Source organism: Alosa alosa, chromosome 14 (genome assembly GCF_017589495.1).
Source record: "Alosa alosa isolate M-15738 ecotype Scorff River chromosome 14, AALO_Geno_1.1, whole genome shotgun sequence".
NCBI lineage: Eukaryota > Metazoa > Chordata > Actinopteri > Clupeiformes > Clupeidae > Alosa > Alosa alosa.
The window spans coordinates 29,960,726-29,980,503 of NC_063202.1; the positions used below are offsets into that span (position 1 = coordinate 29,960,726).

The window sequence follows — 19,778 nt, forward strand, 5'->3', positions numbered from 1 at the left end:
AGAGAGAGAGAGAAAGAGAGAGAGAGAGAGAGAGAGAGAAAGATGGAAAGAGAGAGATGGAAAGAAAAAGACAGAAAGAGAGACAGACTGTGATTATGAAAAGTAAGGAAACAAAATATATTTCATATGTGCTGTATCCAAGAGCCTGCAACAACACATTCTAATTTAATGAGGGCCAAATCTCAGGGACTCTGGACTCGACAACCACCCTAAGCCATGACTACCCCCAGCTACGGCCATTTCCATGTTACCACAGATGGTCTTCTTGACCTTGGACTGAAATAAACAGTCTCTGCCTCAGAAAAGCAGCCTTCATTATTCTCCCACTGCTGTCCCTGTGCCACTAATATATTATGCTCTCTATGCCGTTCTGACTGGTTTTGGGCATTTGCAGCTGGGTGAAGGTGCCGTTTTTGGTTGTCTTTTATTAAGACGATAAGACATGAAAGAGTGCTGAGATGAGTGCATGATTACCTTTGGAATAATACATCACAACGTGTATATGCATTAGCAATGAAGGTTATTGTCAATCCACTTTTGGTAGAAATGCATGCACACCTCCAATTGATGAAACAAAAGGAACTGACTTGTGGAAGCTGTGCGTCCTTTGCGAGGGATCTTAAGGAGGGTGGGTAGGTTAGTCGTACTGGTGCACAAATCTGAGTAAGTCCAGTCCCTGGTCTTCTGCCCAGGATAAGCAGCAGTCTTCAGTAGAAAGCGAGAGACCATGAGACCTCCTGCGCTCTTAACATGGAGCGCAACTGAGCCCAATCTTATTTTATACAGGAGTGAACTCACACACCCATTCCCAAGATTCATTCCCCATCTCCCTCTCTCTCTTTCTCTCTCTCTATCCATTTTCCCTGTCTCCCATCTTTTATTTTAGCATTTTTATATGCCCAACTGGCTGTTGATGCCATCTTAAAGAGAGAGAATCTACAATCCCTTCACACATCAGTGGATTCATTAATGACACAATATCCACAAAACTTTGCCAAAGAAGAATGAAATGCTTTCAAATTGTTTTTTTTTCTAGCATTTCATTTTCTTTTTTCCTTTTTTTGTGGAGGAGTGCACTTATGCGCATGAGTCACAAATAACAAAGAGAGATAGATAGTGACAGAGTGAGAGAGAGAGAAAGAAAGAAAGAGAGCAAGAGAGAGAGCGAGAGAGAGAGGAGGGGGGCAGGGAGGGAGAAAGAGAGGGTGAAAGAGAGAGACAAGGACGGGAGTGGAAAAAAACTCCAACGCATACATATTGTGCCTGACTCCAAAAAAATTATGACAATCATTTTCAATCATATTCCATTCTGGTGCACTGCTTTGCCATATTTCCCTGTGTGGGGCTGAGGGGGAAAGTTGAGCATTGTTCTGTTTGATGAAACTGTGGAGTGTTTGCTCGCTGTCTGCAGGGACTGCCTTGAAAACAAGCTATCTGAAACTCTCCCTGCTGAGCAAAATGTTAAATAAACAAAGGCAAGGATAAACAAAATCCCTCCATTTTAATGTCACTGAGAAGAAAGCCAACATTTTAATGCTACGATTGCCGAGTGGAAGACGGCTGCCGTGACACCATTTTTATTTAAACTTTGCACACCTATGGAGGCAGGATTATAATCGCTTTTGGTAATTATCCAGTAATGAAAAAAACGTTTGCAAAGGAACCGGCTAAAAATACAGGAACCGAGGCAAATCTAGTGGAAAATGCTCTAGAACAACAGGGGGAGGGATTTTTGGAGTGCAAGTGGACTCTCCTGTTCCCTTGCATCAGGCACCACTATTACATGCTGAATTTATTCCAGCCAAACCTGGCCCCCTGGAATGCTGTCATAAAAATATTCGCTTCGAGAAAAAAAAAAAGGGAGTGTGGAGAAAAAGCTCAGCAGACTTGCAGAGTTATTGTAGAAAGCAGATTCGGGAGATTAAGAGACAGTTCATGGGGAATGATTCATAAAGATGTTTCAAACAGCGCTCAACTCATAAAACTTCATAAAGTATTCACAAAGATAATTCACAGAGACGATTCCGAATCAATCGTGGCAAAACTATCCACCAGAACAGTTCATGATTCACAGGACTGATTTGATGTATGCTCGAGTGAGGCGAGGAGTCAGAAGAAAATTCCTGAGCGATTGGGAGCCACCCGGCAGATAAGCTCTCATGCCGCCTCCTGGCCCTGCATCCCACTTCCTAGTCCACTCTCTGACCGGTGGGCCCGGTGGAGGAGGACCCCAGCGAGGTGACTATATAAATTGCCTGGTGTGACCGTCGCCACTTCCCGAAACAATTTAATTCCGCAGCTTCAGCCATCTCCAGCTGATCTGCTCCTCCAAGGTCATTAAGCGCGGCGGGGAAGGTCACATGATTAATGAGTGACAGGGTCCCTGTGCAATAACGTATATGACTGTGGCTCACATTAATTAGACTGGGGGACCGCCAAGAATGAATAGCCGGGGACAGACTGCCCCTCACAGGATCCCAAGACCCTCTTCACACTGCACACTGCACACAGACCTCTCTCTCTCTCTCTCTCTCTCTCTCTATCTCTCCCTCTCTCTCTCTCTCTCTCTCACACACGATTCATTTTTTTTTCCTGTCAATAGCTTCTTATCAATTTTTCAAAGTCCAGCCACATCACAAGAGATATAGTTTCCTAAGAAAAATCTGCCCAGTGTTCATGTGCATCAAAGCTGAGTCCACACTGCCCTGAGCTCGAGGTGAATGAGGGGTTCTGTGTGGGAGCAGTACTTATGTCCACTCTGGGCTGGCCTCGCTGGGATGGAGATGGACATGGAGACAGAGTGTGTGTGCTGCATCAGAGGACCTCAGAGAGACCATCTCCCGACGCACAGGGCCATCAGATGTGGAGGTGACGGTGAAGGGGGTAGCATGACTGTCCAAGAGGGGCAAAATGACACCCACCAGTCGGGAAGGAGTGGCCGTTACTAGGTGAGAACAAAGCTGGGCCGTTATAGACGCCCCAGTCTCAACTTCTCATGGGCGATGACTGCGTGTCAATCCTCTCGTGCAGCAACACAGCAGCAGCAGTAGCAGCAGCGTGGCACCAAGCAGCACGGCGAGGAGAAATATTGATGCCCCACGTCTATGACTCACTACGAAATCACAGAAGTAGTCTCCACCTGGTGTGGGAGGATATTATTAATTATAACCAACAAAAAAAAGGAAAAATTAACCTTCAAAGCAAATAACCTGATGCAAATACAGTTCTAGTGTGGGTAGTTGAGTTTTAAAGAAGAAAGGCTGTACAAGAAAATAAAAAAAATAAAACAGCTTAGCAAACACACTAAGAGGAAGGCTTCAGTACAAACGTTGGGATGATCTGAGCCGTGGTGACTATATATCACAGCGCTCATAGGATTCAAACGAGGCGCTGTCATTAATCACGGCAGGCCTGAAGCATTCTGGGCAGGCCCTCTGCAGTACTTAGTGGGGAACGTTCACAGATTTAGGGAGCATGACAAACGAAGTGGTGCAGTGGAGCGCTACAAAGAGTGAGGGGAGCAGAGCCGAGGCCTCTCTCACACCTCGGAGGCTTGATTGCGGATTGTCGAGGCTTCGCTGTCAGCCCTCGGTTGTCGGGTATATGCTTTACGACCTCTACGGTCGCTCGGAGGGGGGCGAAGTGTGTCCAGAATTGGGCATGTGTATGCTTAGAAGGTTTTGTGAAGCTACAGTGATCACAGATGAAAAAAAAATGCTCACAATTCAATATTCACTACATGACAGACATGATGATTTGAAAATCTACCTTTAAATCTCACTCTCACTCCACTGTCTGTCTCACTTACTCTTTGACCATCTCTTTCACACACACACACACACACACACACACACACACACACACACACACACACACACACGTATTCAAACGTATATAAAACATCCCTATCCTGCACAGTGCATGTAGCAGAACCTGATTTTAAAAAGCTTTATTTATGAAGTACAACAGCTGCAGCTGCTGCCATCAGTTAGACCAACTCAAAAAGACGTAGTTATCTGTAATTTCCAACTGAATGACATGTGCCATTATCCGCCAATCCTCAGAGGAAGTGAGTGCTAGCAATTGAGATGGGAGGAAAAAGAAGAAGAAGAAGAAAAAATATATATATATATCTGAAAACACATTTTTCAGTGAATTCATTTGGAAGCGTCTCTCACAAATGCCAAGCTCTCTAAGCCCTGCGTGACCCCTGCAACACAAGAGCCCTCCCTGGGGAGCCCCTGACCGTGACACCAGCCACGGCTCGCATCAAGCCCTCCACCAGCCAAGCCACTCCGCCAGGGAGAGATTTTTAATCATCAGATGATATCCAGGGTGCTCCCTTTCTCTATGGCTCTCTATGGCTCTTCATATTTCTTTTAAATCTCATAAATCTCACACATTCAAAATGAGAGCCAGGACCATGTGTGTGCGTGTGATTTCTGTGACTGAAGGGACTAGAAAAAATAAGTAGGTACACACTCATAAATACAAACAAAAACACTCACAAGACACACACACACACACACACACACACACACACACACACACACACACACACACACACACACACACACACACACACACACATATATATGGTTATGCTTATAGCTCATAGCAGATGTTTTGTCCAAAGTAACTTATAATGACATCTGACAGTTTAAAGTAAAGTAATGACTAATAATATAGACTAATAAAAAACAACAAATATTAATAATAGACTAGGTAGAATTTAACAAAATAATAACAATAGTCTTGACTGTGACCTCTTAGTGTTGATGGAAAGCCTGTGACGCTCATCAGAGGATGGCAGTGGCCGACTGGGGATGCAGAGCTGGATCACAAAATGTTTTAGGTAGCAAGGTGCAGATCCAGTAAGTGTACAGGCCAAAGGGAGGGATTGGAATTGAAATGTAATTCTGGCTGCTATAGGAGAAAATAGGAAGAGTAGATAACATAAGAGCTACATGTGTCTTCTTTGAGCAGCATCTGAACACACACACACACACACACACACACACACACACACACACACACACACACACACATGTGTGTGTGTGTGTGTGTGTGTGTGTGTGTGTGTGTGTGTGTGTGTGTGTGTGTGTGTATGTATATATTTTACGCAAGCACAAACACTGCCAAAAAGCCCATAGCACACATCCAGGCAATGACAGAGCAAGCTCTAAACTTGTAGCAGACAACACAAGTACACAATTTTGATGGCCTGGAAGGATATAATCATTCAGAAAACATCAGGACCCCTGGATCCTGTTCTTTCCCTTTTGGCTGCCTTTAACAGTGCCTTAACAATTCCTTTCCCCACATGAAACTATAGAACCTTGTTTGGAAGGGGAAAAAGTGCACATTTAAACTGCGGTTGAGCCGCAGTCATTTTCTAGTGCAAGACAATGAGACAAGAAACAATGGGGTCCTGCAGTGTATTTTTTTCTTGAGTATGTGTTCCTCATTCGACATTTTTTTTGAGGGAGGTCTTTTCAATCCAACAACCCCCCCCCCCCCACCCCCACACAAACACACATAGCCTTTTTCGTCTTTTGTCTCTATACATACAGCGAAGGAGAAGCATCCCCTTGGTCGGTAGTCTGCGGCCAGCCCGGTAGAGCCCGGAAGAGGGGAAGGACAGACGAGAGTCCATGCTGAGAGAGGGAAATGGACTGGAGGACATTTCATGCTCATAGTGGCCAGTGAATTGAAATGACTGCAACGCCGCATGACGGGAAGGTCAGAAGACAGTGGATTATATTCTAGCAGCGCTGGGGAGGGGGGGAGTGTGTGTGTGTGTGTGTGTGTGTGTGTGTGTGTAAGCAGGGGTAGGGGTGGGGGTGAAGGGTTTGAGGCATAAAGCCGCCCTTTCCTGCAGCCTGATTGCAAGATGAACAAAATGGAATCAACAGAACACAAAACATCACTCCCTTTCCTCTGGTGCCATTTTGTTTTTTTATACACGTCACACACAGACACACACACACACACACACACACACACACACACACACACACACACAAACTCACACATTTTGATGCAACACAAATACAGACTCAAAATCATCTCACAAATAGCAGCATCAAATCAGTGACAGTGACTGAGTGTTCGCAATCTGAAAAATGAAAGAAAAAAGCAATCACTCCAGGCTGAAACAGACATGTTTCATATTGAAAGGTATCACTATAGAGATAGCCCTCGGACCATCCTTCCTGTTGTGTGGCTGGACGCACAACTGTTTTCGGACCACAAAGAGAAGGGAAAGCACCGAATAAACCATAAGAGCCCTCTCAAACCCCTTTATGGTTCTCAGCAACACACACACACACACACACACAGACGCATGCACACACAATGCGCACGCACACACACACACATGCACATATACACACACACACACACACACACACACACACACACACACACACACACACACACACACACACACACAGACACACAGACAGACAGACACACACACACACACACACACACACACACAAACACAAACCCCCTGAGGGTAGCTGAACCATCAGGACCCCCCTCGTTCCCCAGCATTCAGAGCGTGGAAGTGGAAAAGTTCCTCCGACGCGATGAGGACAAGGAGGAGGGCTACCAACATGAGTGCCATCAGGAGATGTAACGGGAGGCGGAGTGATGACCACACAAGTTTACCCTCTGGACGCTCCTCACTGAGCAGCCAGCATGATCACAACTCACCACTCCTCTCCTGATGGATATTACAGATCTGCTTAATAAGAGGAGGAGGAGGAGAAAGAGAAACACTAAGAGAGAAACAGAACACAGCAAGAGGGGGAGGAGAAAGACAAGGAGACACAAATAATGCAGCAGCATGTCAGGAGGAGGCGCAGAAATCAAGAACAGTCGTGTAATTCAATTAATCCCTGGGAGATGTCAACTTTCCTTTTTTCCTCATCAGGCTGCATGTGGCGCCCTAAAACAGCTACTGTGCTTCAACATTCTGTCCTCAGACAACAAACATGCCCCCCCTCTCTCTCTCTCTTTTCTCTCTCTCTCTCTCTTTCTCTTCTCTCTCTCTCTCTCTTCTTTCTCTGTCTCTCTCTCTCTCATACTATCACACTGTCTCTATACATACATATTCACTTTCTTTTTGTCCTTCTCTCTCTGTCTTTTTTCACTCTCTCTCTCCCTCGTCTTTTGTTTTGATGGGGAATCAAAACCCAGTAACCCACAGCTGTCTGTCAGCAGAGGGAATACAACAGCCCTTCAAACAGCAGAGGCCAGTGGTTCTGCACACTTGTTTCTGTGCCTATGCCAGTAAACACACTGTTTCCATCTCTCTCTCTCACACACGCACACACACGCACACACACGCACACACAAACACACACACACACACACACACACACACAAGCACGCAAACACACATAGGCCAGCAACCAATCGGATGCGTGCGAGCGCCATGTCAGAGATGCGTGGCAGACCGGTTCAGTGGTGGAGCAGGTGTCATTCATCTGGGAGAGCCAATAGGAGACGCGGCAGCGTGAGCAGCATGCAGGACGTAAGATGTCCAAAACACACGTACACAACCCGGTAGAAAAAAAATAGGGAGTCAGATAAATACAAGTTTGTGGCAGTGAGAAAATGGCATCTCACCGTAGCAAGATTTGTATTGATACAGTAAATGCACTACAATTTCCGAATGCCGAAATACCGAAAGCATACTTACACACAAGGACAACCAGCCACAAATTCAGTATCAGGTATCAATACAACCATTCACAAAATAGCAACAAGGTAATGACAGCAAAAACCCACTCCCCACTCAAAACAGTGGGTCAAAATGACTGGGTGATTGCGGGGAGGGAAGAATCGGTGTGGTTGACTTGAGAAAGGGCAAAGCACCGAGCCATGCTAACACACCTCCCTTAAACAGACCTGGGATGGGGATCTCATGCCAGTCACAGCAGTTTCACATAGGATACTTTAACTTCGTCCAAAAGAACTAAAAATACTGTAAACAATAACTGTAATTTGCACATTTGACTATTGTATGCAAAAAAGGAGCTTTTTCAAAAAACTATATTAGATATACATTTAATGACCAATTTGATTAGGTTTTTTTATGCTTTTCTTTTAATTTTAATCTCATTACATACTGACTGAATAATTAATTGGCAATATCACAATTCATTTGTTCATCAAAAATAATTAAGCCTACAATTCTCCACAAGGAAAAAAGATTATTGCTTTTATTGCTTTACAATTAATTAGAATTCATTGATTTAAACACATTAAATAAAGTGCATTCCAAAATGATAATTGCATTACAAAAAGAAAACAGATCATTCAAAAGTAATAAATTAGCCCTCTTAAAATCAAAAATGCAGAAGCCCACTATGCAAATGATGGAGCTACAGTATCTAAGATTAGTATTAGCAGCTACAAAAATGGAGAGAAATGCTTAACACTTACACATACATAATATAACTAACTGATTTTAGGATTTCAAACGTTCCCATTGTAGTACTCTATTTTTTTGTCAAAACTGTATACATTGACAATGATTCATTCACATTATTATAATTATATCCTGCTCGCTCTGTTATCAATCTGCATTGGAAAGAACACCAAACACCAAACTCCACTAGACACTGTCCATTTGAAATCCCTCCACGACAGAAGTCAAGCTGCCCTCCACTTTCTGCTGTTACTACCGGAACAATTGTTTTTACTCCAAGACCAGCGCGGGGAGGGTGGGCCAGTTGGACCCTCGCCCCCCCTTGGTCCACCTAGCACAACTGAGCACGCTCGCTGGCCACTGGTGCATTATGGGTAAGCGTGGACAACGCTTAAGTGAAACACTTAGTTCCTCCAGAGGCTCCGGGCCTTGTCGACTTCTGCCGGGGCGATAACAGGGGGGACCAAGGTGGCCAGGGCAATCCCATGCACGTATGAATGGCTGCCCATGTTAAGCTGCTAAAGCTGGCATTAATCCTGGATTTCCAGAGAGAAGCCCAGTTTGCCATGTTATCGGAGCGGAGCCCAAACCCGCTGTATTTACAGCAGCACACAGGAGCGGATGGGGCCCTATGCAAGGCTAAACTGCCTGTCAACACCAGCAGCCATCTCATCCCATTCAATTACACACACAGCATACTGGAAGGACAGCCAACACAGGTGCACAGCTTGAAATCTGCCGACGACAGGCGGCAAAAATGTTCTATTCAAATAGTCAAAATTTTCAAGTAACAACATTTTTAACAAAGAAACCAGATTTATGTCAGCAAAAAAAAGAACACATTTTTTTTCTCATTAAAAAGAACCCATCGGTCTGAGGCATCTAAGGGCCACTCATTTTGTGAAACACATATGCAAAATAAAATAAAACACATCCTTTTACACGATGCAATTTCAATGCAAATATTTAAACAGCAATCAGAGCTGAGATAAATTTAGTTTCCTGTCATAAAAATGCATATGGTAATTTCCAGTCTTCGACATCAAGATCATATCAAATACTTCTATTTCCCTGAATTGGAAGGACAGGTGGCGACACATATTTTCAACTTACGTATGACACTACGATATTAGCCTTTAGCTTGTTTTATTTAACATATGTGTGTATGTGTGTACGTAAGCATATGTGGCATTTGTGCATAAGTGTGTGTGTGTGTGTGTGTGTGTGTGTGTGTGTGTGTGTGTGTGTGTGTAGGCTTAGTGATGGCCTACACATCTCCCTCAGCTCAATCCCCTGCAGAAATGCAGCCGCCCCTCCAGACACAAGCAGCCCAGCATCAGATCAGAGACAGAGATAGCAGCAAGGCCAAACACATTAAGAGCATCTTAGTACATGCATCTACATAAATCACAGACCCACACACTCACACACACACACATATACAAAAATCATACACACACACACACACAGACACACATACACACACCTCCCTGCTTTTCCAACAATATACTCACACAAACAAACCCATATTGATATACACATAAACATACAAATCAAATAAACAATACAAATCACATTTTCAGGAAGAAGACTGACAAAAAAGAGAGAAAAGAGAATGAGGAAATCAGAGAGAGAGAAAGAGAGAGAGAGAGAGACGAGGGGGGGAAAGAGGCACAAAGAGGAAATCTCCCCACTGATGAACACGCATCTACAGACTGCACATAAAAACACAAACACAGGGGAGGGATCCAGGGTTGAGGGCTTAGGGGCTGGGGGCTCCAGGGAAGAGAGATGGAGGGAGGGGGGACAATAGGATGGGATGGGGGGGATGGGGGTCTGTGCTCGCTCTGATAAATCTGCCTGCACAGTATGGGAGCTGAGTTATCATCAGAGATATAAAAAATGACAGGGAAACTGAGAGAGAGAAGGAGGGAGAGAGAGAGGGAGAGAGAGAAGAGAATCCTGCAATTGAAGACAGGCTGAGTGAGGGAGGAGAGAAGTGCAGAGAAGGGGGGAGAGAAAGAGACACTAAGAGAGAGAGAGAGAGTGAGAGAGAGAGTAGGAGAGACGGAGAGATACAACAAAGCGCACCAACAAAATAGCAAGCAAGGCAAGGCACACATCCGCCAACACACGGAGGTGGCCCAATTCCGCCCAGATGGAAAATAAACCTGCAGGTTGTCCCTCTTAAAGAGTGTGTGTTTGCATATGTGTGTGTGTGTGTGTGTGTGTGTGTGTGTGTGTGCATGAATGTGTGTGTCACATGATATTTAAAGAAAGTGAAAGGTATAAAATATTTCTGGTTATTTACTGCACTGATTAAATACATTAATGAAGAGAGTTTCATCTTTATACATATTTTTAAAATACAGGTGGAATTTTGTTTGCTTTTTGGTTTCCTTCATAGACAAAAAGGTAAGGGCGGAAAGGCTGCATTTCTGTGAGTGTAAATATGCTTTTCTGCCTTGGAGCTCATGGTAATATGCTCAGTGTGTGAGTGTGTGAGTGGGTGTGTGAGTGTGTGATTGTGTGTGTGTGTGTGTGTGTGAGAGAGAGAGAGTGTGTGTGTGTGTGTGAGAGTGTGTGTATAGTCCTGTAGCTGGACAGGGTGCTGCAGCTTATTTCCCCATTCCCACTCAAATGGGTTTCAGTCCTGGAATAAATCACTGTCGCCACAGAAATGTACAGACAGCCATGATGGATGGCTGAAATTTTTGTGTTGATGTCTTTAGTGTTGCTGACAATTTGGTAGTCCTGGCTTTCCCAGTTTCCCTTTGCGTGTGTGGCTTTTGCCGTCTAAGTGCTGACACAAACCCCGGGACCAGACATTTCCCCGCTTCGATCCAGGGACGGGGCTCTGGACCACAGCTGCACTGCTACTGGGCTCCCTGCTAAGTTTGTTGTCGCCTTAGCCATCCTGAATGCAGACATTCATAAATTACATGCACTTCCTGCATTGTGAAAATACAACAACCAATAGAAAACTGTGACCACAAACTGGGTAAAAAAGCGACAAAATGATGCCGTGCCTCACGCTGACAAGTGTAAAATGTCCTTTTCTCTTTCTGAGTGTTTTTTATTTGTTTTTAATTGGGACAGTCAATGTGTGAAGAAGCAGTAAAAAATGGCAGTCGCCGCCTTCAAATTGTCAGGTGTGTTTCGCAGATGTGACCGTGAGAGTGTGTGTGAATGTATGTGTGACAGAGAAAGTGTGTGTGCTGGGGTCATGAGTGCAGTGACCCCCTCAGAGCGTGATACGTCAGTGTATGACAGTGGGTGTGTTGCACATGCTCCTAAGTGTTGTGTATGGTGTGCACTGTCCGTCAGCAGCCTAGCATCCCGAAGACTCCACACGACAGGGCGGACAGGAATTCTTAGTTTTACATGTTTCGGCAAGGGCCCCTGCACAACCCCCAAGCCTTACCCCTGACCCCTCACACACAACCTGCCCCCCCCCCAACCTCAAACCCCACTCCAGTTTCACTGACCATAGACAGAGCAGGCTGCCTGAAACTGCCTATATTTACAGTCAAACACTCCCACACATCAACCCTCCCCCCACTCACACCATACACACACATGCCCCTTTCTGACCTGATCATCTTAAACCATCCTGCGCTTCACAAAAAAAAAAAAAAAATAACAGAAACTCCCAAAGCACATAAATACACACTCCTTTGACATGCAGCACACAGGTGGAGGCACCCAAATACACACACTGCTCATTTAGAGACACATGAGATTCACACTCCTTTGACACACACACACACACACGCACACACACACACACACACATGTGCTGGCCTGCTCCAGCAGCATCCTAAGCCCCCCCACATCCACTGTTCCCACCTGCTCCCACCTGACGGGATCAAAAGAGAGCACACTTCCCACAAAACTTGCAGCACGCAATCAATACTTTCTCCAGCAAAACGCAGCAGTCCGGGTCTAAGCTACTCACCCACCACACTCAGAGAGAGAGAGAGAGGGAGACAGAGAGAGGGAGACAGAGAGAAGAAGAAGAAGAAGAAGAAGAAGAAGAAGAAGAAGAAGAAGAAGAAGAAGTAGAAGAAGAAGAAGAAGAAGAAGAAAAACATTCAGTCTGCTAAAACAACAGAGAGAAGGAATGTACTGACCTTTCTGTCTTTCTCTTTCTTTCTTTCTCTCTGTTTTTTTTGGTATTTTCGTCTCTCCTCTCCTCCTTTTCCCCCTGCTGACGTTCCAATCCTCACTTTTCCTGCGTCTCCGGGTTCTCCTCTGGCTACAGTGGGAGTGAGTGAGTGAGTGAGAGTAAGTGCAAGTGAGCGAGCGTGTGTGAGAGTGTGTGAGCGCGTGTGTGTGTGTGAGAGCGAGGGAGCGAGCAGCGGCCGCGTCTCGGGTGCAGGCAGGCTGGGGGCTGACTGTAGTGGGTATTAGTGTGATTTCACACTCTGCCGGCAGCCCAGCCTCCAGTCCTGGTGGGGACGCTGAGCGGAGCCGAGAGGAGAGGAGAGGAGAGGAGAGGAGCGAGCTGCTTATTTAGATGCCGGCGCGCTCTACCTGGGCTTGCAAGGCAGCCTGCTGAAAGCACGAGGCAACATCAAGGGTGCATAATACCCCCCCTCTCTCTCTCTCACTCACTCTCTCTCTCTTTCTCTCTATCTCGCTTGCTCTCTCCCCCTCTCCCTCCCTCTCTCTCCTGCTCCTCTCCCTCGCTCTCTCTCTCTCTCTCCCCGTCATACACACACTCTCACTCACACATGCACACGGGCTTGCACGCTCTTCTCAGTCGGCAGGCTCAGGAGACAGTCACCAGAGACAGAGCCACTCACACACACACACACACACACACACACACACACACACACACACACACACACACAAATACACAAGTACACAATGAGAGATACATGCAATATCTTAGAGGTCTATTTGCCTTGGCGTGAATAGCATACAGTGTAAGAAATGCACACAACACACACACACACACACACACACACACACACACACACACACACACACACACACACACACACACACACACACACACACACACACACATACACATATGTAGGAATGCACGTCTACACACACAAACCAAACTCAGTCACTCACTGACTCACACGTGCTCAAGTGGCGGACTCACACACACAGATGTGCCAGATGCTCCGTTCTGTCTCCTTCTCTCTAAGTGTTTTGAAGACAGTTTCAACAAGGCATCGCTCCCATCTACCAGGGGGATCCACATGGATGAGTTAAAATATGCTTGCCACTCTCATTCCCCACCTCTCTCTCTCTCTCTCTCTCTTAGTCACTCTCTCAGCTATCGACTCTCCCCCTCTCCTTTTTCCCTCTCTCTCCCATCCCTCTTCTCATGCTAGTTGTTTTAGCCTATTATCGAGCCGTCACTGATCACTCTAACAGGGAAAACCTTCCTCTCTTAAATTCGCACCCCCCCTCCCCCACTTCCCACACACACACACACCCCTCCTCTAACTTCAGCCCCCAGGACACACAGATAGCAAGCATGAGGTGTGTGTGGGAGGGGATAAAGGCTAACTCGGCCTGAATGTGTATTAGTCAAATGTATTATTTATTGCCACGCTGCATTCAAATTCATTCCTTTTTTGTGTCTGTCTGTTTGTGTGTATGCTGGAGGATAGGAGGTGGGGGGAGGGTGTCGGGATGAGGTTTGAGGTTTGAGGGGAGATGACGTGTGTGTTTGGGGGTAATAGGGATGTGACAGGGGTGGCGAGGGGGCCCACTGGTCAGGATTTGGAGGGGGGGGGAGGGGGGTTTGAGGGGGTAGAGGACCTGGAGGAAGGTCCAAAGAATACATAATATCCTAATTTAATTTATTTATTTATTCAATAAGTCCGCTCGCCTTATCAGTCCAGGCTGTCTCTTAATGGCATCACGGCCAGCTCATCCGAGCTGTCCCAAATCAGCCCCTCTCTCATTTTTCATCAAAACGACTTCAATTCATTCTGTGTGGTTGTGTGTGTGTGTGTGTGTTAGAGTGACAGTGAAAGAAAGAAGGAGAGTAAGAGAAAGAAGGATGTAGAGAGGGAGGCAGTGAAAGGGAGAGAAAGTGAGAGTGACGAAGAGAGAGCACATGTGTATTTATTTATCTCTCACAAAGAGACAATAGAGCGGCTCTGCCAACTTTTAGCAGTGACAGTAGCTAAACCACACAATCAATAAATCAGGAATCTTACTATGACGAACTTAATCACTTGCATGAATAATCACTGATTTAAAATATGGCTTACTTATATACTGGTGACATCACAACCACATTTGTGCCTTGCAAATGACCCCCAACTTTTTTTCTTTTTTTTTTGTTCCCTATTACAATTGTGTCAAATCTGACAAATCATGGGATTCAGCAGCAGCAATAATGCTTCAAAAGTGTGCTAATATGGCCATGTGCATGCTGGATGGTGGCTCCAGATTGGGCTGTTTGGCGTAATAACGCGCTGGCTGATTGTCATGCGTATCACCCGGGCCAGCTGCTGGGGCCGGCTCTGTGCTCTGCGTCTGGCCTTATCATAGCGCCTCAGTGGGACGGATAAGGTTCAAATGGCTGAGCCGGGCCACCCCCCAAGGCTGCTGCTGGGCAGGGTGGAGGTGCTGATGGGGGTGCTGGGGGTGCTGGTGGTGCTGAGGGATGAGAGCAGGGTGAGCAACTGGGGTTGGCGCTAGCAGGGTTGTGAGCTGTGTGTGTGGTGAGGGGCTGGAAACTAAGGTAGTGTTTGGGGGGGGGTGGTTGTGAGTGTGTGTATGTATGTTTGTGGTGTGTGTGTGTGTGTGTGTGTGTGTGTGTCTCGGTTGTGGCTGCTGCCTCCTGCTTCTGCCGGAGCTTTCCCCTGCTGCTGTTGCTTCCGGCAGGCTGACCGGGTCCAGGGCCCCTGTGGACTCCCAGGGGCCAAACGCAGCCAGTCTAAAGTCATGACCACACCAGGTCCCCTCAGAGTCCACCAGCCCTCGCTACTCTGGACGCTCCCCCTCACTTCTCTACACCCTCTCTCTCTTCACTTCTCTCTCTTCACTTCTCTAGCCCTGTCTGTCTGTCCTCTGATTGGGTGTCCAGTGGCATAATGGCCATGGGAACACCTAGCATTTTCACCATAGATTAATAGCATCAGCAGCTCCTACTTTAAAGCTGCGTTGAATGTTAGCATGTGCATATACTTGTCTTCTGTCTTTCCTATTCTCTTTTTGATTCCTTTTCCATATGTCTGTATCAGCAGCGCCGACCCTAAATGAACACGGAATTTACACTAACTCACTTTTTGTCCATACATACACGCACACACACGCACACATACACGCACACACACGCACACACACACACACACACACACACACATACACGCACACACACACACGCACACACACACACACACACACACACACACACACACACACACACACACACACACACACACACACACACATACAGACACACGCACACACAAACACACATGCAGGCACACACACACCACACACACACACACATACCACACCACACATACCACACCCCACACACACACCCCCACACACACACACACACACACACTCCCACCTGCACCCAGTTAAACCTGTCCACTCTGTCAGCCGAACAGATTTACGTGCCGCACTAGTCCAGCACTAACCCGCATCATCTCGGCCTCCCCCCAAATTCAGAGGCCCCTAAAACCCTCGTCTCGGGCTCCTCATGAGCCGCGGTCAGCGAGGACCATAGGAAATGGCCCTGGTCGTTTTATCAGCCCCATTAAGGTTTAAGCACATGGAGGTAAATGACTCTATTGACATTACCACCCCATCTCAATCATTTTAATACAACCATAATCATCAGAATTTCTAATATTATTTTTAAAAGCTGGAGAAAAGAGGAGGGGGGTGAATTCATTTCCTTTTGAAGAACTATTAAAGAGAGAGAAAAAGAAAGTGTGTGAATGATTGGAAAAAAAGAGTGTGGAGAGAATAGAGAAGGGAGAGGAAAAAAGGGAAAAAAGAGATCTCTCTCCTCTCTCTCTCTCTCTCTCTCTCTCTCTCTCTCTGTCTCTCTGTCTCTCTGACACCCACACTTCTAAGACAGTGTCCTTTCCTCAGCTCTCAACAACCCCTGTCATCTGGCACATTTCCCCAGCACAAAGAGATATGGATTGGCTAAAATTAACACCAAGCATAATTAATATTGATGAGCGGCCTGTGTTAGCGGTGACTTTTAAATGGGCTAAGTACAAGAGCCTTGGTGAAGGAGGGGGGGGGTGGAGGGGGGGGGCGCTTCCCATCCTTCCGCAGTCAGCAACTGTCCGTCCGCTGCATTATGGGTAATATAGCTCAAGAGTAGGAGCTGACCGTCACACACTCACACGCTTTACTGTGACATTGTGACAGCTTTACAGCAAACAGTTGACCAAACTCCAAATAAAGCAAGGGCACTTTATTCTCTGTCATCCACTGGCTTTTTCTTTCTTTCCCACTGTTTTGGAACTTTCAGGCTCTTCTGAACAGCATTATTATTATATATTATTAATATATCTGAATTATTACTCATTTTCTTCTTAAAAATGGAGTGCCTTAATTCACATTTGAAGTACTCATCAAGGCCGAGGGGCCAAATGAATATGGAAGGATACATTATATTTGTAAAAATGCAAAGAGCACATTAAAAATATATAGAAATGATGAAATATTAAGTATTAATTTCAAAAAGATCATTTGCCCCGGCAAAGATTGCCTTTTCATTAATTCCATCTCCAGTTTGAGCAGCACAGTTTTACATCTTCGTGTTGTTGCATAAATAATGCCATTATTGCCTGTTGAACAATGTACAGCTATTGCAGCAATATCCTCTTTCTACCAAACATCACACAAACGTACAGCATTAATCTAAGAGTCTCTTTCATACAGTGGTCAAACATGGAACATGAATAAGATCCATAGAAGCTTTTCATCCTCTTGTAATTAAAGCATATTCATCAAAGAACAAGCAGGTTCACCATAAAGGGAAACATGCATAAAACACACACACACACACACACACACACACACACACACACACAAACTCATGAACCCATCCGCTTCATTCATAGATTTGGTACAATGGCCCATTTCTCCCGACTGCTTGACCTCAAGCTGCTATGATGGGGTGCAGAACAAGCAGGGATATGGCCGTCTGCTGGTGACTATGGGCTGATGGGGACCCGCTTAATTCCACACCAGCCAAATGCAGTGCCTCTATGTGTGTGTGTGTGTGTGTGTGTGTGTGTGTGTGTGTGTGTGTGTGTGTGTGTGTGGACCCTCACAATGGCAGTTATGGTGACAGAGCAGCTGGTCCACCCGGGAGGGGGCTTTAATGAGCAGAGGAGAGGGTCTGAGAGGGGTAGGGGAGAGGGGTGGAGGGCTCTCTCCATCATATAGGGCTCTGGTCCTGGAGCACGCTCACAAACAAACACACACACACACACACACACAGAGTGGTCAGTCTGATAAGGGAGGGGTGATGCTCATGGAGTATAATTAACAGCCGTGGGACTGTGGACAAGAAGACTGTGGAACTGTGGCTAGAGAACCAGGGGAGGAAGACAGAAAGAGAGAGAGAGAGAGAGAGAGAGAGAGAGAAAGAGAGTAGAGGTGAAGCAAAAGTGCTGAGGGGTTCTCTAGCAGATGCCCTCGATCCCCCCAACCACACATGCGCAGCCCAGACACACCAAGGCCAATATCACTGAGAGCCCAATTGCTTTCTGAAGAGCTTTCCATTGTCTGCGCCGTGATGAACTTGGCCTCCAACCCAGGGGTCCGGCTGTCTAATCCTGCCCCCCCAGTGCCCTTCGCCTCCCCCAGCACGTGCCCTGCCCCTTCACACAGTCCAGCTGATGCTTGGGCGTGAGTGAGGATGCGAGGAGCGGTGACCAGCACGTCCCCGAGCCGAGTCGTGCTGCCGCGCTACTGCTGCATGAAATCAAAGCAGCGTAATGAGGAGGGGGGCGACAAAATGGCCGCCGTCTCTCTCTCTCCACAGACATGGTTGCTTAGCTTACCAATCGGCCAGTCCACCAAGATGAACAAATGGCGGAAGAGGTGGTGGTGGTGGGGTGGTTTTAGGTAGGTAGAGAAAAAAGGTCACCTCTCCTTTTTTCATAATGCCTCTCTTTCTCTATTGCTCGCCTTATTTTTTTACTCTCACTCACTCACTCACTCTCACTCTCTCTCTCTTTCCCTCTCTCCATTCTCCCCTCCTCCTCCCCCTCCTCCCCTTCTTCCCTCTGACCGCCTCCTGTCTGCTCTCCCTCTTTTTTCATTTCTTGCTCCCCACTCTCGCACCTTCCATCTTCCTCCTTGGCCATTTCCCTCTCCCCATTCCGCATGCGGATGCAGGCTTATTATTTAAGAGACAAAGGAAGGGAATCTTGGGAAGAGACAGGTGGCTGCATCTGAGTGATGAGAAAATTACGGGACTGAAATCCAGTATAAAAAAAAAAAAAAAAAAGAAAAGAAAAAATCTTCCCCCATGTAGGAAGATAATAAAAAAGAAATGGAGGGGGGGGGGGGGGGGGGGTAAACATGGCTGCAGTAAGCCCCCTTCCTCTCTCTTTTTTTTGGTTGAACTCAACAGGAAAAGAGGAGAGTTTTTTTTCTTCTTCCTCACCCTACCTAAGTAAGATTTTCAAATCCCCAAAAAGCACAGAGGGTCCAGTCAGACATATTCATTTGTCCTCACTTGCGCATCCCACTGCCATTTTTCTACATTTTCTCCCAGGTCAGTTATGCACAGAATGGCTCCAAATGCATCTCAAATGCTCCGCTTCTATTTTCATAAAAACATCGACTTAAACAATATAAATGTTTATTCGGCAGAATTTGCAGTGCGCAGGTGGAGGGGGTGCGCGGCGGAGGCCTCCTCGGAGACACGCTTCCATGCTAAATCACTAAATCACTCCATCTGGAAGATGAACGGCGTGTTTTGGAGTTCATTTGCCGCCGTCTCGGGCGAGTGGACGGCGGGACCCAGAGCCCCACTGGGCCAGGGCCGAGGTGCCCGGCGATCTGCTTGGTTACCGTGGGGATAATGAAGCAGGGAGGATTCGCCCTCAGTCACGCACACACACGGTTCCCGTACTGACCACTCACAGTGTCACACGCACACACACACACACATCCGCACACACACACACGTACAGGCACACACAGGCACACACAGGCACACACACACACACCATATCACATCAATCTTGCAGTATCACACACAAGTATACAAATAGTGTGAATAATAATAAACAGAACAACAACTTCACACTGGCCAGCCAGAGAATGAACTACAGTCTATGCACTTCACACTGGCCAGCCA

The 19,778-nt window shown here is 46.4% G+C and overlaps 1 protein-coding gene across 1 annotated transcript in view; it reads right to left on the reverse strand.

Moving 5' to 3' along the window:
* Positions 1–12,793, reverse strand: part of zfhx3b (zinc finger homeobox 3b) — a 260,599-nt gene extending 247,806 nt beyond the window's left edge. Inside the window, 1 exon segment of the mRNA XM_048263350.1 lies at positions 12,577–12,793. The gene's annotated coding sequence lies outside the window, so the exon portion shown is untranslated.
* Between the last annotated feature and the right edge of the window lie 6,985 nt (positions 12,794–19,778).